Source organism: Ornithodoros turicata, chromosome 8 (genome assembly GCF_037126465.1).
Source record: "Ornithodoros turicata isolate Travis chromosome 8, ASM3712646v1, whole genome shotgun sequence".
NCBI lineage: Eukaryota > Metazoa > Arthropoda > Arachnida > Ixodida > Argasidae > Ornithodoros > Ornithodoros turicata.
In genome coordinates, this window is record NC_088208.1 from 30,314,193 (window position 1) to 30,338,369 (window position 24,177).

At 46.0% G+C, this 24,177-nt stretch overlaps 1 protein-coding gene across 2 annotated transcripts in view; it reads right to left on the reverse strand.

Moving 5' to 3' along the window:
* LOC135366914 (rap guanine nucleotide exchange factor 4-like) overlaps positions 1 to 24,177 on the reverse strand; it is a 334,286-nt gene that overhangs the window by 213,619 nt on the left and 96,490 nt on the right. For both annotated transcript variants that reach the window (XM_064599902.1, XM_064599901.1), the window contains exon 3: positions 16,702 to 16,767. The gene's annotated coding sequence lies outside the window, so the exon portion shown is untranslated. The remainder of the gene's footprint in view (positions 1 to 16,701; positions 16,768 to 24,177) is intronic.

Below are 24,177 nucleotides of genomic sequence, written 5' to 3' on the forward strand. Positions count from 1 at the left end.
AGAGTTCCCGACAGGTTCCACGAACAGCGCTCCCGTTGAGATTGACATCCGGATTAGCGCCGAGCATCAGGATTAGGCAAATTTTTACGCGGCCTTTATCTTCCGTGCACACAGTCTAGACGGCACTTTCTAACACTGAAGGAACACAAAACAAAAGCCACCATATCGCACCGCGTCACAGCTTGCTTCCGCCACAGGTTTCAGCTTGCCCTAACAATATGTGTTGAGAAAAGAAAAAAAAATATCAGAAGAGACGGAAGACGTTACAAAGTGGGAAACATGACATAGAGAAAGGGGTGAGGGGTAAGGGGAGGGAGCAGGAAAGGGAAGAACCGTTAAGTTAATTGCTCATTAGCAGCATACGCTCTTGTGGCCGACCTTGTACTTTTGAAATAGAACTTACTACCCGAAAGACATCGTTCTCGCCCTTGATCGTTGTTGAGAAGGGGAGGCGTATACATCTTTTTCTGACACTTAACGCCGTTAGTTGTCACAAAAAGGCGTACTCCTCGAGCTGACCACAAATTAGGAGTGATAGCTTCCGACCAGCTTCCTACGCAGGAGCTTGCCAGAGGTACAGACCAGTGGTTTACCCAGAATTTCGTCTTTGGGGTGGTGTTGGGTTCTGCGAGGGGGTGTATTTACATGCTTTTGACAAAATATTGTGCAATCTCACAAAATTTTAGGGGGGTCTCCTCTAGATTTGGGGAGGGGGTTAGGGGGGTGGGTCTGGATAAATCAATGGTACAGACCACGTCCTCGAGTCGGTGATCAGACGTGCCGGTGGGCTGCGCAGCTTGCTGAAGCCTGCATCGGAATAGACCTCTCCCTGTTTGTAAACAAATGACGTCATAGCGTACGGCAGCGCCACCAATTTGGCAGAGTTGAACTACGCTGGAAGCTAGGGGGCGAACAAGGTCGCGCCCGAAAGACACGGTCTTGAGGGGATTACAATGGTCCCTAAAAGGGACACGACCTTCGGTCCTACTTTTCTTTCAATAGGAGGCAGCGAACAAGAGTGGAACCCAGCCCTCCCCTTCCGATTTGTTTCGGTTTCAGTTTGTCTACCAACGTCATCATGACGTTTCTCGAGTAGACGTCTATTGGTGGGGCAGCGTATTATAACATGCTCCTTCGTTTCTACTTTTCCACTTTGGACGCATCACGTGCAGAGGGTATAGCCGATCTGGAAGGCGTGGGCGATGCGAAAGCACTGCGAGATCAGATGCGAAGACGAGAAGCCTCTGCCCTAGACAGTTAAGAGCACCTATCGCACGGGATGGTGTTCCAGATGTGCCTGTCATGCGCTTGTCCAGATATGATAACCAGACACATCGTCTGATTGAGTACAACGGTAGCAGAAATTGCTTGAGGAAGCCTGGACGTTCGGCCTGGATTTCGTAGTTGCCTCGGCCGACGTGTCAGCATGGTCGTCCGTCATCATCAGCGTCACCCTTCTGCAGCTTCACCTCACGCTTGCGAGACACACAGGTGAAGCGCGCTTTACAAGACGAACATACTGACATGTATTGCGCGCAGGCATACACTGAGGCTCTCAGTTGATGATGCTCCCACCCTGATAAAAAGGACGTCGCGTACCATGTGGCCATCTGACGTCTCTTCCTCAAATTCCCCAACAAGGCGGTGCAGTGTCGGTATGGCAACGTTCGAGTAACAAACTGACGCGCTTTTTTGCATTCCAGTCTTTTAAAGGAGGCTCCATTTAACGCTTACACGCGTGCGATGAAATCAACTTCCTGCATGTACGAGGATTTGTTTTTGTAAAGGAGGCTTCACCTAACGCTTACCGGCATGTGGTGAAATCAACTTCCTGCATGTACGAGAATTTGTTTTTTAAAGCGGGCTTCGCCTAACGCTTCCAAGCGTGCGGTGACACTGACTTGCTCTTTGTATTTCAATGCGAAAAGTTATAAAAGGATAAAACTACTGTTCATTACACGTACAAACTGTCCTGCAGCACACTGCATTTCGTCATGTACAAACGTGATGAAGAGCTGGCATGTCTATATATAACATAGGAAGTGGCCACGTGGAAGCAGAGAGGCGAGGACAACAAAAATTCCAACACTTATTTCGAAAGGCAAGGAGTTAAGTTACGGAAACAATTTTGAAAAATAGTGAGTGGTTACAGAAACAGAAACACGAGTCACAGAAACTCAGAGCCAAGTACAGCACAACCGTTGTCGAGATGCAACGCATCATCATTCGAAAAGAACATGCATTTACATTTGAATCCATCCATGAAATTGACATGGATTATGGGTATACTGCATACACATATATGAATGTTTTTGTAAATGGATATTATATTCCATTATAATGAACTATAATAGATAGGCCGACAGTATTCGCGTAATGCGTCTGTGGAAGCTTCATAAAAAATAACGCGAGTTAAAAATAAACACATATGACAGAACATACACACAAAGACGTCGTCTACGGTAGCATGGCTCATGTTGCGAATAGTCGTAATACGAACCGGTGTAATCACCAGGCAACTTCCTGTAGAAAATACTTATGTTACATACAGAAAGAGGAGAAAAAAATAAGAGGTTTTCCTTTGACGGTTACCCTGTACCGGATGCAACTACCCACCAATCCGAGAGAGAGAGAGAGAGAGAAAGGAACTGTCACTCGAGCTCTTAGACGGTCGGGTTATGTGTTTGTCTGTAACGGCTGGAAGCTCTTGAAGGAGTTTTATTACTTTGGCCTCTCAAGGGGGTTGGACACAATCGAATGTAGGACGCTTTCTTCTGTGGAGACCGGGCTTCGGCGAACACAACTAAATGTTTAATCTTGTCCTGAAGACCGCATGTTTGCCTCTTAGGAACGAAGCCCTGCTTGGAATCCAATTTGTGCGCGTCCAGACGGGCATACTGTTGCATAACAATGGGGTCACTCCGGAGCTTTTGCCGAATACAAGCAAAGCGGGTTGCACGAGAAATTTCGCAAGACCATTCGCGAAGACTTTTGCGAGTATCAATATCGTTCGCCAAAATCCGCCTGGCGCGCCAGAACATGCGGCACTCACTTACCTTTTTCTCATATCTCCGTCACGTGGGAACGTGCGCGTTCTCTTTTTCTTCTTTCTTTTTTTCTTTGTTCGTCGTGGCTCGAGAAGGGCATATTGTGTTACGTATTAGTCTTAGCGCTCAACTAAGGACTGTCATTGCGATCGCGGGATGATAACGGTGTTTATGACGGTACACTCTAAACGGGGTGCACTGTTTTGGGATTGCTTATCGTGCAAGCTACTGTTTTGCCATTGGTCGTGAAATTTCTGTGGCCGTGTGTACTGTATACATTCACACGATAGTTGCGACTCTGCGGTTGCGTCTGTCGTTTACTGTCTTTAACTCGCCTGTCCGCGTTTTTGTGCAGTATTGTTTCAGTATCTACTTGCACCAAATACCTCGCTACAGTCCACCTATAGTAGAAAAAAAAACGGAGGAATGTTTATGCCGAAAACATTCACTTGTCATCAATGGGAGGCAAATACATTCGTACGGTCGAAGGAGTGATAAAAGACTCGATAAAAAATATATTTATTTTATCTCGTATTCAACCTCACACAAAGACTCAGTACGCAAAACCTAAATGACGTCAGTGTCAGCAGTGAGCGCTACCAACGCCACCTAGGTACACAGAGACTGCTTAATGCGTCCTGTCAACCCTTCGGTCGTAGACACACAAAATCCGCCAATCGCAGCAGCCAGCCACGACGTCAGCCAATCTCCGCAGGCGGTTTTGAAACAAACACAGGCTTTCTGTGGCTCCCAGTGGCTGCCCATGCGGCATGATGGCGTCTCATTTCCATAGCTACGGCCGCTGATAGCAACGTCGTGATCGCCGGACTCCGGACCAGATTGCTACGTCACGTCGCTCGATCGATCTGGCTTTGTCTCTAGATGGCTCTGGCACAACGTGCTTCCACGAATTTTCGAAATAACCGGCAAAACTGCATAGTTTCGGATTCTCCATGAGTAGCTGACGTCATGACGAGCTCTTGCTTCCATCTCCTAGCAACAGCGCGAGCGTTTTCACTCTTCACCAAGCGCTGAAAGTCTCCCAGCAGCTATACGGTGAGGGTACGGAAATCGACCTCCGGGGAGCAATGTTGCCAGACGTATCGCAGATTACGCCACCTTATGACGTCATACCCCCTCAAAACTAGAAATTAGTTTTACAATACTTCCGCGTCACACAGGGAAACAATATTGTTGGGGAATGCAGGGTGTTGGCACGCAGAATGGAATGAGATAAATTCGTTGAGGTAAGATCCTGAAGAGACGATTCTTGGCTCACTGTGGCTGTACGGGGCAGACGGCTCAACGCAGAGCAAACAATGTTGTATCGCTCATATATAGTTTTCTACAGCTTAATGAGATTAGAATCCCGGTTTGAGGCATCATTATTTTTGTGAGTGATCACAAAAGTGAACGAAGTGCGATATGCACTTTTTTTTGTCACATTCTGAGCACCATAGGAAAGTTTCTAGAGCCCACACAGAGCTCCTGGTCTCCTTGAACTCTAGAAGTCGCTGAAATCTACCCTATTTCTGTGAAAGATATATTTCACACATTCCCCACATATATTGCACGCAAATTGAACTCGCGGCACCATACGATTCCAGAAATGTGGTGGGAATTCCACAGAGGCGGTGTGTCGAAACCCCTTTTCGTGGTTACAAAATTTCGCCGCTAAAAGTATCGCGATTGTCTCTTCGCGTGAGGGTAATCATAGAATATTCATCCGCGAACAGCAGAGCAGCAGACGTTATCGGCATGCAGACAGACAAAACTCACTGGTGTGTGCGAAATCGCAGACGAAGACACGATTCCGCGTTGCGCTTTGCCGCCCACACGAGCTCGTCGTCTGCTTATCTGTCGTCTGCGCATGTATAGGAGGCGCGTCGGCCAAGAATAGCAGGAGAGAATGCAAATCCTACAGGAGGTATTTACGGCCCTCTAACGAGATCATCGGCTCGCGGAGCCCTAATTTGTGCACCCCGCGTCTCGACAATCTTTACCCAGTACCTTGCCCCGCAGAAATGCTAACCTCGTTATGGCAAGTTCCCGCCGGCGTTGTCCATAACGGCTCTTCCATTCACGTTACACCGGCCGATAACGCAAACAAGGGAGCGCTTCCAATGGAGAGACTAGAAGAGTCTGGTAATGTATCAAGAGGAAGTTTCAGTTAACAGATTCTTCCGCGCCCCCTGACGCCGAATGCACGCAGAAAGAAGAAGAAAAAGATATAACGAAAACTTTAAATGGAAACGAAGTGTCAAACGATGTTATTTTATTTTAGGGAGGAAGACAAGTAGAATGAACAAAAAACAAATTGTTGAAGTGAATCCATAGGTGGCATTGTGTGGGGGAGAGGAGGATTACAGGGGGCAATACGTGCATAGCTCTTGCATTCGAGCAAGACATAAATAACAAAGTTACAAATAACAGTCACGCGGAAGGCAGCGGACGTAAATCATTCGAAAATGGTACTATCACTGGAGTGAGAGAATACAAGGTAACGTGGGAGATTATTCCTTTGAGGAATTGTTTTGACAAAAAAAAAACAATTAAAGGCTAGGAATTAAAACAAAAAGAGGTTCGAAAATGGCAATACATATATATTGAATTTTAAACGTGTGGTTTTAGGGTATCAGAAATAAAATTGGGTGGCAATAAGGTGTTGACCGATTGAAGGCTTCTGCGAGCCTTGTAACGGCTAAATAAAACTAATTTTGCTGTACGGTTTAATGGTATGTAATTTTTGTTTCCGTAATAACCAAGTTTCAGAATTAATATTTCTATATTCATAACCCTTGCATTTCTGAAATATGTGCCAATACACTCAGAGGAAATGCATGTTTAAAGGAACTAAGTCCTTGCGTCTGCTTTCCTCTTTGTTTGTTTGTTTGTTTTTTCCCCTTCGAATTAACAATAGTACCCCTCCCCTTCTAAGACATAGCACGCAGGGATTTCTTCGTACTTTCCTGTAGCCCCCCTCTTTTCAATTTCCTCTTACACTTTCCTTCTTTTCGTCTTCACTTTCCTTTCCACATGCACACTCTTTTTCTTTTTTCTCTCTCTCTCTTTCCCTCTTTTTGTCTTGAAATTCGAGTCGCAATACTTGTGGTCTCATAATTGAGTTCGTTTAAGTGCCTAGATTATTAATGGCTTTCGTCAGCTCTTGATAAGCCTGCCATGCGCTCATTTTTACGCTACACACGAACGGTTCAAAATATCAATCGGTGGATTACCCCATAGCCAGATTTAAGAGCGCAGTTTGCATACTTCCATGCACACTTGATCATTATTTTCCCCACTTGCAGATTTTCAGTCGAAAGAGTCGCACCGGAATTTAAATTTCAAATTACCCCCGCAGCCACGCAAAATACGGCTCCGGCGAAAGCAAAAATACATAGCGGACGACAACCGGAGTGACAGAGGTTTGGAAAATTAACTGTTCTCGTTTTACGACGAAATATACGGTGGCAGAGCGAGAAACGATTGTCGGAGTGAAGCCGGAAATATGCATCTCAATCGCGGGTTTTTATTACCAGCTCTCGGGGTCCACAAGTGTGACTCTGCTTATATAGCCCAACTTGGAACGATTCTTATATACGGAGCACATTCGGTTCCGCATTCATACGTGCGTAATGAAGGTTTTATATGCAAATCACGCCGCACTTGTTGACGTCGCTGCTGCAGCACTTGTTCTGGGCTGTGAACGCGTGCTGCGATGAAGACTCTCTGAATTTCGGAATACGTGGAAATTGAAACTTTTGTTCCTAAAATAAGATCTCCGTTCGGTTAAGTTGAGTGTGGACGCACGTAAAGGAAACGGTATTTGCGCTGCCCCATGAACAGCGCAATAACGATATTCCTGCGCTGGAACTTGCAAACACACCAGGATATTGCACAATAGGATAGGATAGGATAGGATTCCACAATAGGGTAGGACAATGGGATAGGATAGAATTGGATTGCAGGATAGGATTTTTTTAGGTGATAGTCAGTGACCTAGATGTTAGCGTCTAAGATGCTGTGTTCTTTGATTAAACTTCAGTTGAAAGTCTGCAGTTGTCCTGTCCACTTCTATCCTGTCCTTGTCTTCTTGCTGCTATTCGTCATCATGAACACCAGGATATTTCAGTTCAGTGTCTCGTACTTTCTGACGCACATTTCATTTTAAGTAAGGACGATAGTAATTCTCTCGTCAGGATAGTCATTGTGCTTTGGCAAATCAACTATCCTTGTGTAGTACAGTTTCAATACAATTCAGTAATACGATACAGTAATTCGAGTCAGCCGAGCGCGTCTGCTCGCCGTGAATATTATGTGGAAAGAGAGAGGGAGATGGCTGACCGCGTGGACATGTATCGAAACGAAAGAACGAGTTAATAACCTAACCATCCCAAATAGCGAAGAACTAACAATGATGATGATGATGATGATGATGATGATGATGATGAATAGAAGAAAAAAAATGGCTAGGTGAGTCACGGCTAAATCAGACATGCTACCCCAGTACACCTACGTATGAGCAAAAAGGAAAAAAAAGGAAAAGGGGAAGTGATGGTAAGAAGAAGAGTTCTATCGGAGAAAGAAAACGAAAAGAAATAAAGAAAAAACGAATCCGCCAAAGTACCAAACGAGGCACCGAACCACCAGACAAAGCAACAACAACAACAACAACAACAACAAATAAGTTAATGATAATGAATGGGGATATTCGCCACGTAAGGTGCGGCCCACTACCCCAAGGCACAATGGGGCAGGATGTGATGTGTCCTGATCATGAGGTGATGAACGATGCTAAATAGGGATAGTCAGTGGAGTCAGTAAGACATCAGAACGGTAGGCAAAACCACAGCACACAAAAACACACACACACACAGCACACAGGTACGCAGGCAGATCATAGGGTAGAGAGGAGACCAGACCAGACAAAGCAATACCGATGCTGAAAACGCGATAGCGGACAAACACACAATCCACGGAACCTACCGAAATGACAAAACCAACAAGAGAGCGCGCTAAAAGGCCTACAGTAGGGTACGCAACCGCACCCAGCTGACAAACAACTTGACACTAGCCAAGAAAAAAGGCGGCGTGACTTACATCCCCCTCTTTTTTTTTTCTATCACATTACATCACACAAGAAGGCGGCAACAATAATGCAACGAAATACACCATTGAAAAACGCGGGCTTGATTATTCATGCGCAAGTCCCTCTGACAATGCCTACAAGAACCCTGAGCCACCTGCAGTGTCCGCAATAATTCGGGTTCTTTCGCTCAGCTCAGCTCTCCCTCTGCTCACCCGTGCTCACTCACTCCCTGATCAGCACGTTCGCCACATTGGAGCTTCGCCGAGAAAGAGTTCTCCCACAAGGTGGGTCGTGAAGAAGAACCTGATTGATCCGAGGCGAGGGACACACATTGCAACGTCCTCTGAGCTTCCTTGTTTCCATCATCCTGATTTTTGCAACCAGCTAAAAGATAAGGCAAGGTAAGGCGTAGCAAGAAAAAAAAATATGGCGATGTCGTCTCCAATAACCGATGCGTCGGCTACAACAAATCACTTAGATGCGAAATTAAATGGTATGTTTGTATGTGCATGTGCAAGAAGAGGGGAAAGGGCCGCCCTATTTCCTTTGCCTTGTCAGAAACGAGAACCCAGCAAACATCAACTTAAGAGGGGAGCGGCCTGTCATTGGGCTCCTCAAACGAGTTGCCCAATAATCGCGGGAGTTCGTTTGAATGGACCAGTGAGAGGCCCTTCCACATTGCCACCCCTTTTTTTAGCATCAAAGAAAAAAAGCGTAACGTGCAGTTTCCAGTTCGAATCGGTTCCTTCTGTATTGCTGTTAAGCTAGCGGCATCTTTCGCTCCACAAGGGGAAATATATGCACCTCAGTAGCCCTTTAATGAGGTTCATTGCACGGGGTAATTTCGAAGTGAGCAAACACGGGATCGATCCTGGTGTGCATTTGTTGCCCAATTGTTTTCCGCAAACGCCCGTTGCCTACAGAGACAATTAAGGTACGACCCTCGAACGCAACGAGGGCACCCAAAATTAGCGTACGCGCGTTGCGTGCCTGTTTAAAAATGCATGAAATCGATTTCCCTGCATTCGCTCGTGCGTTGGATACAAGGAGCCGTGCAGAAATGGCAATGTTGGACCGACCTATGCGCCTATATCAAGCAGAAAGCTGTAACGCAGCACATTATTGTTGTCAGTCACCAGAGCAACAAGCCTGGAGGCGCCATTTCAACCGGAAGAGCTTAGCCTCAAAGAAAATAACAAAGTGAAACGTCGTTCCAGCTCAAGCTAATTTTAGAAGTCGTCTCGTTCGGGCTTATGCGTGGGTACGTTTTCAAAACCGATAAAATTATATCACTATGGGGCAAAGCAAACAGTAAATACGTATTGGCTGAGCAAGAAATAGCGAATATAGCAAAACCGTCTGCAACGTTCGGCGAGCGGCGTTCAGATCAGTTGCCTAGCACTGCACATGCGGTATGTTTACGAAGCGTGTTAATTCCCTGTCTTCTCTTTCGGCTGCGTTCATCGGTATCCACGCATGAACCAGCATTTCGTGGTGCTACTTTCCGTTTTCCAATATTCGTACGTCTTTTAATGCGGTAGCATTAGGAGTGTAAAAATGAAAAAAAGCTGTATGTATGTATGTGTGTGTGTCAGATGGTGAAGACTCACCGAGACAGTATTATGAGTAGACATGCAAAGGGGGTATAAGAGGGTGACTGTAAATGGAGGCAAATGATTTGAAACTGTAGTAGTTGAAGGTAATTAGAGGTAATTAAAGGCAGTTAAAATAAGAAAGTTGAGTTTAAAGGTAATGAATGTAAGATATACGTAATTAAGAGAAAGATTAAATGAAACTAAAGAATACCGAAGGTAACCGCAAGTAATTAAAGGTAATTAACGTCAATTAAAGGGGAATTCAGAGTAATTCAGGCAAGTAAACATAATTAAAGGTAATTAAGGGAATACAAGATTACCTCATTAGGTACCACATTACTAGGTAATTAAAGGGTAATTAAAATTAATTGAGGCTAATTAAAGGTTAATTAAATGTACCTAGATGCAGTAACTGAAAGTGTCAAACCGGGAATCAAGTACTCACTGAGGTGGACAACCGGAAGTCAGGTTAGACCTGAAGTGGAGAACCGGAAATGCATACCGGAAGTCAGGTAACGGGATGTGGGCAACCGGAAGTCGGGTTTAGACTGGAAGTGGACAACCGGAAGTTGAGTTTAAACCGGAAGTGGATACCCTGAAATAAAGTACGGGCCGGAAAGCCGGTTAATGCTAACGCATTTCTCTCGCATTTACCGCTAAATCGCCAGTGAATTTTTACGTCAGACCAATGTCCTTCGTTTGAACATCGACAAAGATACAAGGCTTTCAGTACAGAAAACAGCGTCTTCGAGTTTGTAAAGTTGGCTATGCCTCAACATGGCTGTCTCCGCGGGAGAGCACGCTTTACAGGCGCTTCACCCACACGTGCACAGACTTAAAATATGATGGTGGTGGTGGTGGTGCTAATGAAAGCGCTCGCCGTTGTCAGTCTCACATAACTGGGCAACGTCACGATCAATGCTCTGGGGGAATGTGCGTCCTGAGCCGACTTCTAAGGGAACTGTGCCGACATATGTTACACATATGGCGGCACAGCAACATAACTTCACCGCATAGCACGATCCTGGCCAACCGTTGTCCCGAATAACATCGTTCTCTCCGCTGATTTGTTGAACACGAGAGCCGCACGCCTTTTGTGACACTTAAGCAGTTACGGTAATTGTTACAAAAAGGCGTAAGCTCCGTGCTTTCCAAAAATCACGTGTGATTTCGTCACCATCCTCTGCAAAGTTTGGCCTTCAGCGTTTTACGCGGGAAGGTTTTCTTTCAAGGGTGCACGTTCACTGTGGCCCCCTACCGGAAAGCACAAACGCTCAGAGATCCAGGCCCGAAGCACCGTTAAAAGGCACCGTGAAGCTTCGACTGGAATCATTGTAATGGACGTTGGCGCGACTTTGTACGCAGGTCAAAGAGGGGTATAATCCGCTGATCCACTTACACTACAGGGAAGGTCCTTTTCAACGAACTTCCTTCGTGACTCTTTGAGGGCGGCTTAGAGAGCCCTCCGTGTTCCCTGCATCAGACCGTCGTTTCTCAGAAGCTTACAGGTTGCAAGCTCCTATCAAGCGATTGTGCACCTTCTATGAGCTTGCACCTCGTTACCTGCCTGCTTCTGACAGGCCGAAGGGATGGGAATCCTGATGAGGCTCCCCGCCCGCCTGCTTGCTTAACCTAGATTATTTACTCGCCATCGCGCTCTTGTTAGAGGTGCGGACGTCGCAGAACGTTGCCGCGCAAACTGATGAATGCATCTGCTAGAATGGTACGTTTGGTTGGTGTGGGAGGGAAGTGCAGTTCGCAGAAGACAGCGTTAGAGTGTACGTATATTCTTCGATGACAGCGTGCGGCGACTACTGGTTGGAGGTAGTTAACCTAACCTAACCTAACCTAACCTAACCTAACCTTATAATATATATATATATATATATATATATATCCATCCCCATATAAGGTGACGGCTATTATAGCCTCACACAGTACAACGCCTAAAGGAGATAAATGAATACCCTGCCCTCAACGCTCTTTTGACCTTTGTGGACACCATAAGACTTCGATCCTTATTGTGAAGGGGTTCATTATTTCATTCCCCACATGACCACCAGCAATTGGGTAGAGTATGAAACTCCCCATTCATCATCTTAAAATAAAGTTATTGTAGTTACATCGATGAGCGTACCAAGCAGTCAGGAAAGGCAACCCACAAGCAATCTGCAAGCATGATTGTAACAATGTAAATTATATTATACGTTAATAAAGTGACCTTGACCTTGAAAATGTGGTGAGGTACAGCAAGGAACCGGTCAACCAACTAACAGTACCGACTGTTATATATGCTACACTATATGATGGACATAACACATTGACCTACACACATTTTCTGTACATGCAAGCACACACGACACACACATACATAATATCTAACAATCTATACATTATCTACAACTATGTGCAATACAATAGATACGATAGATATACACAGCCAGCTGAGTATATTCACATATAAGAAATGAAAGTGGGCGTGTTCAGGGTGGCGCACCATTTAGGATTACACACCCCTCGAGCACAAGGTGGAAAGGGCGAGACCACCACTTGCGGATTTGTTGTTCTTGTTGTCGTTCATGGAAGAGTTGAGAACATCATAGATATTCCACTTACGCAGCAAACATTTGCAGCGCTAACCTCCTATTTCCATTTCCGAAACGTACTCATTATCCTCAAGCTCCAAGTAAGACTCAGCTAGCTCAGCAAATACACAGTGTCCCGTCGTTCTCCTCGTCAGAAGAGAGAAGGCGCTGCCTTTAACACTTTTCAGAACCGTGTTCAGGGAACACAAAGGACACGTAACGAGAAGGACGTGAGGAAATGTCCTTAAAGAGGCGAGAAGAGAAATGAATGTCAAATAATATCGCGCGGACGTGCTCAGACTTCTGGAGAACGCCAATTCCATTCCACTCAGCGCCTATATTTGGTTTTCCCCCGCTCGCTCTCGTACCTTGCGCAATGTCGTCTCTGTTCTAACGGGCTTCCTGCATTTCAACACCTTTGTTAGCACACCATACCTTTGATATCACCGCGCGGGCAAAGTAACTATAAAGGGGGCTATAAAATTTGTAAAAGGGTCGCGGGAAATTTCCGTCACAACTGCAGACGATCCCTCCATCATTACGTTACTCCAGTGTTTCTTAAACTGCGACCCAGCACACCTTGATCCCATTTTCCCCGTTTTCTAGGGGTCATGGATGGTCCGAGCAGACATGCGATTTGCTGTGAGCCACACAGACCAACGTATTGATTATTATTGATTCGGTTGCTCTCTCTGCGGTTAATGTCTTTTGAATAAATTACGATGTAAATATGTCTGCGTCGTTGAAAAAAGTAAATTTTCCGAAGGCTCATAAAGGTGTGTGTGTGTGTGGGGGGGGGGGGGGGGTCATGGTAGGTTCGGTGCTACTCAAAGGGGTTATGTACTGGAAAAAGTTTGAGGAACACTGCGTTACTCCCTTTATAACTGCCTTGACGATACTAACTTGCACGGTATCTCCGATGAGGTAGACATTTTTTGTTAGTTAGTTAGCTTTGTTGTTAGTCCCCTAACCCTGAACTTTACTCCCCAACACTGCACATAGCCTCTAAACATCGCACAAGCCTCCGTGCATTTAGTCCGAAAGGGAGTCATGGATGTGGCAATGCATCGTTTAATGTGCTCCTAATTAATGTCGGTACTGTCTTTGTTGCTGGAGAAAGACTGAATACAGTGGGGCACATGGTGTTGTACTCGCTTCCCGTGTAGCCTACACGTACCTCACGTTAGTGGGCACCGTTACGACTTGCGCGATGATGAGAGAAAGATGGCAAAATGATGAAGAGCAGCGCGACGATCAGGCGTCCTGGAACCATGCCCTCGCTCTAGACTATTTAAAAGAGAGTATTTCCAATTTGAATTGACACTACATGCGTATCGTTTTGAGTTCACTTAGTTCTATGAGGCCCGCTGATGATGATGATGATGACGATGATTTGAGTTTTATTGTCGCAAAAGCGCTACTTCTGAGGCGAACGTTGATGAAAAACAGAGTAGATGGTATCGAAAAGGGTAGTTCAACAAGCTCTCCACATCGAGCGTAGAATTGAGGCAGTTGCGAATGTGCAAAAGTGCACCTTCACATCCATTAGCGTGAGAAGAAATGCATTAGTTTTCTATCCCCCCCACCCTTTTTTTTTTCGGCCGGGATGTGTTTCATGAGGGCTTACGTGGAGGGAGGTAATGCAAAGCAAACAGTTCGTATGAGAGAACGTTTTGCTATGACTAAAATAAACTAGACATAATTGGGAAACGCTATGGCTAGAGCGAGCACACATTTCTTGCCAGTGCACGAAATGTCTCAGGAAAAGAGCTCTCTTATCGGCCGAGTTTTCTCTAGCATAGAGACAAACCATAGTCACAACCCTCACATGCTGCATTACAAAACAAATGCAGAATATTTGCAGGAACCTAGTATAATAACAATGAATACTTTTATCGAGGTAGTCTTAAACAGATACAAATGCATACAGAGAATAAGTAAAGTATTCTTCAGTATCAGTAAGTATTCTTTTCTGAATAACGCGTCCTGGAGTAGCCAGTCCCGAGTGGCTCGGGACTAACATCTCCATTCTTTTCTTTTACAAATCAAATCACATCAATAGGTAAACCTACTCCCCATTATTACTGTTATTATACAAATACTCGGGAGTATTACGGAAATATAATTATAATCCAAAGTATTATTATTATTACTGTCCATCCCTATAGTGGAAGTCTATGTTGTAAAGCCAGTATGTCAACCAGAAATTGGACACAAACTCCTAACCCTCGTCTGAGCAGATATTTCCAACTTCCCACTCCCCAACTCTCAAAGTCGACCTCTTGTAATTGATATATCTGTCCCGTACAGGTTCAGGAAAGAGGTCGACTTGACAGGAGGATTCCAAGAAGAACTGGGTTTTGAAAGATGTAGTTCACTCGAAAGAAAATTACGCGACGTCCTTCGGGAACTTCGAGACAGAGACGATTAAAAGTTTAGAAATTGGACTGTTCCTCTTCAATAAATACTCAGCCCGACTATAGGACCGTTCGGTGAGACGCTCAACGGACGTACAATAATAGCAAAGGAATAAAAACACCAACGAGACCAGAACGAACGAAAAAAAAAAAAAAAAAAAAAAAGGAACACTGCGTCTGACAACGGATTTGTTATTTTTAAGGCAAGGACGAAAAACGCAAAGCAAAGTTTCTTCTCCTATCTAAACATGCCCCCCACTCTCCGAAAACCGCAAAGTTTGATTTCTGAGTATCACATGCTATAGGGAAACACAAGTTTCAGAGATGCGCTTCGTTTTCTGTTTTGTTTCCATCATCATCATCACTTTCTCATCCCTTCCACAAGCGCAATGGGGCAGTGTACCGCCATAACAGCAGTGAATGACCCACCACCATCATCCCATTGATGTGTGTGTGCGTGTGTGTTTCTTTTTCTCTCTCTTTTTTTTTTTTTTTTTTGTGTGAAACCTTTTGATTAACCCTAGCCCTGTTGCAGACTTGTGAAGATTGATAACACACGCATTCGAAAAGTGTACTAAGTGTGGAAGTAAGGTCAATTGAAAGGAAGGTTCGAGTTACTACGAAGAGAGAGAGAGAAAAAAAAAAGATGATGATGGATGAAGAAGGAGAGCGCAACCACTACCCAAGCAGCACAATGTACTGAAAGTCGAGTGCAATAGGGGTGGACGGGTAGGTGGAAGGCCTTGAACACACTCTTGAAACTAAAGAACATTGATAAGACACATACCGTCCACCCCTATTGCACTCGACTTTCAGTACATTTTGCTGCTTGGGTAGACGCTGCGCCTCGATGTACCGTATGTTCGTAGTATGCTTATACGTACAAGACGTTCTTGTAAGACGTGCAAAAGAAGTGATTACACAACAAATCAAAGATAAATGGTACTGCTTGCGACACACGTGTCTCAGCTCGTGGCGGAACGATCCCCTATCGGCTGTGTCATGCACGAAGGAGCTGTACCGAAATCTGTATCCGCAACGTGGCGAGACCAATGGGCAGTACAGAGGCAGTGCTGAAACTGCGCTATATTGAAACAAATGCGTCGACCGCGTCAGCGAACACGACTGTATACGTCCCCAGCCCAAACCCCCGTCCCCAAACGTGCCGGCCGTACGCTGTTAAAACAGAGCATCACCACGTAGCACGGCCCTAGCCAACTATCACTGCGAATGATATCGTTCGGTCTCCTGATTCGTTGAAGACGAGAGGAGGTGCCCCGCCTACCCTGGACACATTATGCATGTCCAATATAGGCGCCTCCTCCACTGGTGAAGCTCGGTTTTACCAGTGTACGTTCCTGCCTGGAAGTTAAATTCCATCCCTCGCTTCAGAGATGCGGGGAGAGAAAGAGAGAGAGAGAGAGATACAGGAAGACGATGAGATGCGGGGGAAAAAAGTGTATTGGAGCCTGTTTTCACATCTCCGATAAGAGCCGACAGACAAAAGACAAACAGAAAGCAAACACAGCCGCTCTTGTTTGTTTGTTTGTTCGCTTCTGTCATCAAGAACGAACAACCATCCGATATGCGGCCCACCATTTTCGGACACATACCACTCAGTTTCTGATATGCAAGCGCTAGGCCCTGAGCGTCCCGCGAATTCCGGAATAAAGCATTTGACAAAAACTCCACTGCGGTTCACAGGAGACATGCCCTTTTTCCAGGCACAAACCAGTTTGTCTTCGACTATAATCTACGTTATTGCTGCAAACAACGCAGCACGCTGTTTACTAACGTACTTCCGTTTCTCGCGCAATCTTTGCCGAAGCTCTTTATGAAGACGTGCCTCACACACTCAATGCGCCCCCCACACTGCGGAATGGTGGAGTGGCAAGCCGTGAGACCCTCCAATAAGGCGGGTCTCCCTGCTGTCGCCGTTGGCCCACGCAACAGGAGTTCATTACTCACCGAGGACTGAAGAAAGAGGCAATTTCCTCCCGGACGCACTGCAGCGTGGCTATACGAGCCGCCAACCTGAAAGGCAGAAAAGAACCTCTAAGCAAGTGGCGCCGCAATCCTTCGCTGACCCTCTTCAGTGGCCGCGTAAATACAGAATTACGGTCGGGAGGGATGCTCTGACACGTCACCAGAGCAATGGCTTCTGCATGTGGCGTGTATCACAGATGCTCCCTTGCTATCATGCTGGTCACGTACAGATCCGTGGAATATGCAACATAGAATGTTGAAGAAGATGTTAGATAGGAATTGCCCGTGGTGCACATTAGCGTTTTCGGTAACGTTGAACATATACTACTACTTGTACGATTCGGGTTCCGTCACGAAGGAAATGTTCGAGATAAAATCGCTCGCTCAACAAAAATATCTTAACTGCTTCTTCACACATTTAAACGAATTCACCGTCGGAAGTACTGCAGCGACTCTTCCGATTGCAGCGCTATTGCGAATACGAAGCCGAATAAATCGAATGAATACCATTTACATTTCACCCGACAATCCCTCTGCAAATAGAGAGAGAGAAAAAAAAAACAGCAACAAAAGAATTACCGCATTGATCGAATGCAGAATACCTTTGATTTATGCGTCTTTGACAGCAATGGCTTAATAATATTTACTTGCCTTTCAAATGAATCTTCAAAGGGGGGAAAAAAAAAATCTTCAAAGCGCGTTCTCAAAGAACGCAGTAATGCAGGCTTTCTTACGTGAATGGCTCGGCATTCTCGTCCTGATTCTAATCCAGGTTATAACGTACTCAATAATGACTGTGTACTCGGAATAAGGGTTGTTTGATCGTACCTTCAAATTGCGGTACGTGACAGACTCTTTGAAGTATTCCGGAAGGGCCTTTTGAAGAGCGCCGGGAGTGAGTCTGAGAGGGGGCCGATTCACTTCACTTTACTCGTTCCTTTTATATAGCTTGAATGAAAGGGTGTGCGGGATGCGGGTTGGCGCGAGACAAGCATATATCAGTCGTTGCCCTAAAATTAAATTCTGTTAACGCAAAGAAGTTGTTTCAGTGCTATAAAGAGAACATCGGGCATCGCCGCGAACGATCTTGAAGCAACAACAACAAGAAGAAGCGCGAGGGAACGACTTGTTGCGAGTTGTTCACGGCAAGTCGAGAAGCTTTCCAGGATGCCTTGGTCAGACACGACAACGGCCCTCTTGACCTCAAGAAGGTACTCGATGACTGGTCAGAACGTCACGAGGCATCGTCACGCTGTTCATCAATGGCTATTGGCCCTTAGCTTTTTATGAAAGAAGGTTTATTTCATTACAGTTCTGGAGCGTAGTAGGGCCAAGCCTCAAGTACAGTTTCTCTGTTCTCCATACTTTTTTTTAAACACCACCCAACCAAACAACAATACTCTGTCACTGGATTCCAACTGGGGTTCGCACTTTATCTCATTTCGTCCAATCTTCCACGAAGCACAATCCCTATCTTCTTGCCACCTGAATTCCAACATGTATTCCAATCGTACTATCCTCAGCTTCACTACCATCGCTATGCTTGACATTATACTCAATAACAGCCAGGTGCAAATGCAGTCCTCCATTTTTTCTTCTTCTTTATCTTATCTGTATAATCATCTTTCATTAATAGGCAGCACGAGTTACACGCTTACAGTGCGGTTCCATCCTGCAGGTAGAACACATTATGACATCCCATGTCGCCGGCGGAATTCCATTAGGTATTCAACGCGTGTAGGCGACTGCGATGACTGCCGAATGACTTCGCCGAGGGCCAATTCCCCCCCTCCCGAGTCGCTCGCAAAACCATGGCACGTCCACCGTACAGCGCACAATCTACGTGCAGGCCTTATCGCGAGCACCGGAATCGAGCCTTGCACCCGTTGGGTAAAGGGCAGTGCTACCTGCTCTAGCGTCCTACACATGTAAGACATTTCTCGAAAATTGCACTGAAGTACCATGATAGTCGCTCGCAAACATAGGGTACTTTGATATTGTTCTATCGCTCTTACGTTGCCACATTATTTCGTGGGGTAGCACGTAGTCAACAACTACTTTATTTCGACGACGACGACGACGACGACGACGATGACGATGATGACGACGACGATGATGATGATGATGATGATGATGATTGGAGTGTTTCATCGCTGCAGGCAATACCCTACCCCATGCAAAGGTTGGTGATGTTATTAGGGCAGAGCGTTAGTGAGCTGGATTCGACCGTGGAGGCGTGGACCAAGTAATTTTGTCACAGTGACAGGCACACAGTGCAGAGTAATGCGGGTAATGGAGAAGGACCTTTCAAGTCACCACAGTGGTGGTATCCTGGACAGTGCACTTGTCGCTTGCGGTAAAAACGGCGTTGAGTCGCGTCCGATGTATTAACCGAGTATATCTTCACGAGACACACATATTTCGCGGCATCCGGGGAGCGAGCGTTGGGGGGGGGTATAGGTTTATGAAGAAAAAAAAATAGGAAGGAAAGATTAGCCAGGCAAGGAGCCGGCTTGATATTTTAAAAAAAAGGGGTGAAAAGGGTTTACTCTTGAAAGCACGGGAAAGGAGGAAGGATGTGGAAGGAGGGTTCAAAACTAAGTTGAACGATTTATTTTTCGTTTTCTTTTTAAACTACAGCAAGAGTTCTTTCTTCGCCGCTTTCTCACAATTCTTTACCGGTTTAACTTCACTTCTTCTTCCTCGCGGGGTTGAAGGCCTTCATGCTTTTAGTGCCACACACTTCCTATCGACTCTCTTTCTATAGCGCCATAGTCGAGCGTGCGGTGCAATGAAATGGCTTGAAAAGCAGGTGAAAGGATACCTCCCTGCTTCTTGCACCGGATCGATAATTAGAAATGAGATCGTTCTTTTCCACGCAGCTTAGCAAGGGTGCAACGCTCGAACGTGACTTTTACCCGCAAAGAAAAGGCCTAACTTCTTTCTTTCCTGGCCACAAAGAGCTTTATCCCAGCTGAGAGAACTCTTCGATCGGTAACGGTGCAGCCTCATTGCATATTAGGTGAAAAATATAATGCTCGGTAAACTGTATGAAGTAGCTTGTTGTTTAATACATGCACTCTAAGAAACAATGAGTAATTTAGGTGCCTTTGGGGGGCGGGGGTTATATGCATTGCAACAACCATTAGTCCCTTCCGGGACTAAATGCAGGGCAGCTCATGCAAAGCATAAGGACAAGAGTAAAAACCGGGACTAGTGTACCCAAAAGGGGAAAAAGTGGGAGGACGATACTTAGGATGCTTGACGTTTCGAGCGGGAAAAAGGGGAACCCCTTTTCTGGGAAAAGGGGAAATGGGAGAAAGGGGGAATTGGTTTCCCCTTTTTCTGATGAAGAGCGTCCGCTCGAAACGTCAAGCATCCTCCCACTTTTTCCCGTTTTGGGTACACAAGTCCCGGTTTTTACTCTTGTGTTTGTGTACCTGACAATCCTTTTTATCAAAGCGTAAGGACTATATGCGATGCAGGGGAGTAAATTGAAGGGTCAAGGGAGTAATTGTAAAATGGGGAGTAACCGCACTCTAGGGGAGTACAAACTGTAACTACTCCCCCAACTTACTCGTTTTTCTTTTTTTGCTTACAGTGTAGGAAGAGGAACAGCATGGTAATAAGGGCCACCGTAAATATATCACCAGTAAAGTGGAGGCGTTGCGGTTCATGGATAACTGTGGGTACGCCAATCGAACACGCACGTTTACAAAAGCATTTGGAATTCGATATACGAAGAAAAATATGGAGACACTTATTTATGACACGTGACACTTATTCATCGCAAATGTATTGTCATCTTCGTTCTATCTCGATATTGGTTTATTTCATGCTGTATTGAAGAATGTTTGGCGGAATTCGGACGCGGAAGGCTGAAAATCCTCAAATTCCCTAACTTTTGAGTGTAACTTTGTGCATACTTAAGTGCAACAATGAAGCTGATTGCAACCCAGCAAGGAAAGAAGAAAGGATTGTCTCCGCACAAGCTATATGCGAACGACGCGTAAGGATCACCGAAACTACATGATGGTATACGCTTGGGAAGTTCCGGATTAAATTAAACATTCACGAACCGGCGAGGCTGAAGTTTTATTTATGCATACGCCACTTTTTTCGTCAACGCATTTCGCCCGAGACAACTAAGAACTGAAGCTGCGAAAAGCAGAACAATGGATACCGTGTCTGCTGTTACTCAAGTTTGCGCCTCATTTTTGTTACTGCTGTGTCACCCACTTTGTTTGCTGCACTCGGTTAGAAGCTACGGTGACAAGAGCGCTGCTATTTGCTGTTGGGTTCTTTCTTCTTTTTTCTGAACACCATGTCGCTGAGTTGGTTAATGTAGATGGAGTTATATACGATAGAACAGTTCGGAAAGAGTGACAGCGTAACCTTTTGTGGGCATTCTTTCTCGCTGACATGCGAGGACGCTTTTCCAGTCGGAGCGATCCCTGCGTTCGCGAAATAAAAGAAAAGGGCACCGACAGACGTCGAAGAAGCAGTACGAACGCAGCTGAACAAAACTTGAGCTGCAGAAGCAGCTGAACACAGTACATAAGAAAAAACGAAGAAAGGGGGATATGCTTATTCAAATAAGAAAGGAGGAAATAAGAATGGAAGTTAGTCATGGGTAGGCCGACTTAAAAAGCAGACACACACACAAACAAACAAAAAAAGGGGGGGGGGGCCTTAGACGCTGGTCGCGAGGCCCGAGGATTATGTCAGACACGACACGCAAAAGTTCAGCATGCTCTCATATTTGCTTAGCGCTATTGGACGATAGAGTCGGACTGATACTCGAATTTTCAGGAAACTATTTATGACCTTGAAGCCATTTGCAGGCTGACGCCTTTACTATTTCTTGAAGATCCTGTCCTGTACGTACGTCGCGTCCCCGAAAACACACCGCGCGCCACAGGTGTTTCTCTCTCTCTCTCTTGGCGCGCGGGATGAAGCGAAGAAACGAGAAAAATGCTTCACATTTAACATTTCACTACATCTGAAGAGTTGCGCGTGCTGGCTCCTCGTCGCCCGCAGAAGCAGCAGCAGAGACGGTATTGCGTGCTTGTACGGAGGTGAATGGCGGCATTATGGGCCGTCCTAGGAAGTGTAGGAAGCTGTGGAGGAAGGCAAATTGGAACCGGTCCCTCATATACTGGACAGGGGCCCCTTGATAACGCGGTCCCCCCCGTGTGGGCCGTGTCTTCGAACGCGCGGCCTATCAAACAGGCGTCGGGGCAGCATAGCTTGCGTTGCTGTTTCCGAGAAGATTTTTTCCTAAAATCTTGCTGCGGATCACAATCGACAGGGTGAACCATGCACGTAGCGACAGTCGAGCTCAAGTAAACAACTCAACTGTGGCTGACGTTGATTTGATGCCACCATAACTTGCAACATATCTGCCAGTTCTTTTTTTTTTTTTTTTGCGACAGCCTTTTGGGGACAACCACCCTGTAGTTCCGTCAGTAGCATAATAGAGCCACGGTAGCTAAAAATGTACCGCCAACGACAGCCCTATAACTCTACCGCATGTCAACGCCTTTTGGCAGAGTCCCCAAAGCTGCAGCCCATTTTTGTTTATTTATTGTTACGTTCTTTGCGTTCCAGCCACGAAACGCTAATCAATCAATCAACCAACCAATCAATCCACGATTCTCCTGCCCCGTGGATATATGATCTTCCTTCCTCTCAGACAAGATGCGCTCAGCGTGTCCGCTCGCCGCGTAAACCTGGTGCATAATTCCCTATTCCCGCGCTGCCCAATGCAGTTAAACGGGCGACGGAATGAGCAAGATGAAATCACAACCTGTTGACAAATGAGACAGCTGTTCCGCGTGGCCGATCACAGGATGTCGAGCAGTCCCTCGGGGGACGAAGCACAATCACTGCCGTTAAACGCGGTAGCCGCGCGTCAATATTGACGGCAAACAAGCTTCACATATAAGGGAATGACGCTGTTATTACTGCCTGCGACAGAAGAAACGGCCCTTTAGGGCACAACAACACGCCTTGTGGTCACACAGAATGCACGGGGGTTATAGCGTTCCCGCTATATAAACTTTCGGCCTGTCGCGGGAACTCTACGAAGAGATTTTTCTGTGTACTACGTATTTACATACGTACAGCTTGGGACAAAAGTTTACGGAACACGGGGATGTCGCATTTCTGCATTGGTGCAACACCCTAACAGCAAACAGGAGTGGACTCACATACTGAGAGATGGACAGAATGGCCAGTCACCCGTTCCTTATTCGATCTCTTCCTGTTAGCTAGCATGGGGCCGCTCAGATGATGAAATACGCTACTACCGTGTTCCGTAAACTTTTGTCCCAAGCTGTACCACGCAGCTGTCTGCAAGCCCACGTAAGTCTACGTCCTTTCGCGGGCTCCATCAACGCCACGTAGGTAAACAAAAGCCTGATCGCACGGTGTAACGTAAAATTGAATGAATGTGATGGTGAAGGGCCTCGCCGTTGTCGACCACACATATGTGGACAACGTCATGACCGACGCCCTGGGCCGACTTCTAAGGGAACTGTGCCGACATATGTTTGAAAGCGTCTGAGGAAAACCCAGGAAATACCCCAGACAGCAGAGCCGGCACCGGGGAGGGATTCGAACCGGGTACCTCCCAGTCTGCGAATGATAATTCATGTGACGTAGCCATTGAGAGTCCACCAATCACGACGTGCTTTCGGCGGCCGTAGCTATGAAGACGAGAAACCATCAGCGCCGCATGGAAAGCCAAAGCCGTAGCCACTGTTATAGCCACAAAAAGCCCGTGTCTGAAACCGTCTGCGGCGATTGACTGAAGCAGACGATATCACCACCTGAAATATCTCCACATGAGGAGTGAGATGAGGAGTTAAGCGGGCTTTCTGTGTCTCGGTGACGTTCGGTCTTGCTCGGATTGCGCGGCGCCAACCCTTTCAACGGAAGTACGGGTGCGTGTGCTTCCGGTGTAGTATATAATTGAACCTCTGTATGCAATAAGGGGATAAGTCGAAAAATCCCAAACCGAGAAAACGGGCCTGATCCGGTTATCCGTCCCACTGACACACATTTCCCGTTTCTTACGCTCCGGTAGCGGGCCAATAAATTGCAATACGGTCCTAAATTTTCGTTGGCAGGTACATACTGGTACGTAGGTGTCATTGCAGCAAAAAATAGTAAAAAGGGGATATACGTCGACTTATCCCCTTATTGCACACGGTGGTTCAATTATAGTCCGCTCCTTCGACACGAAGCGTGCATGCCGAGACAGTAGCGAAGACGCGACACTACAGCGGCGGAGAAATGGAGAAACGAAAAAGCAGACTATCCTTACAGCAGATGCCTAGAACGGGACACCAAATTGAGAAATGCAACACCATTCATCTTCGCTGAGGTCCCGTTTCCACCCTAGGCCTAGCCGCCGCGAAAGCAGAGCAGACGATGTTTACACCAAGATGTGAC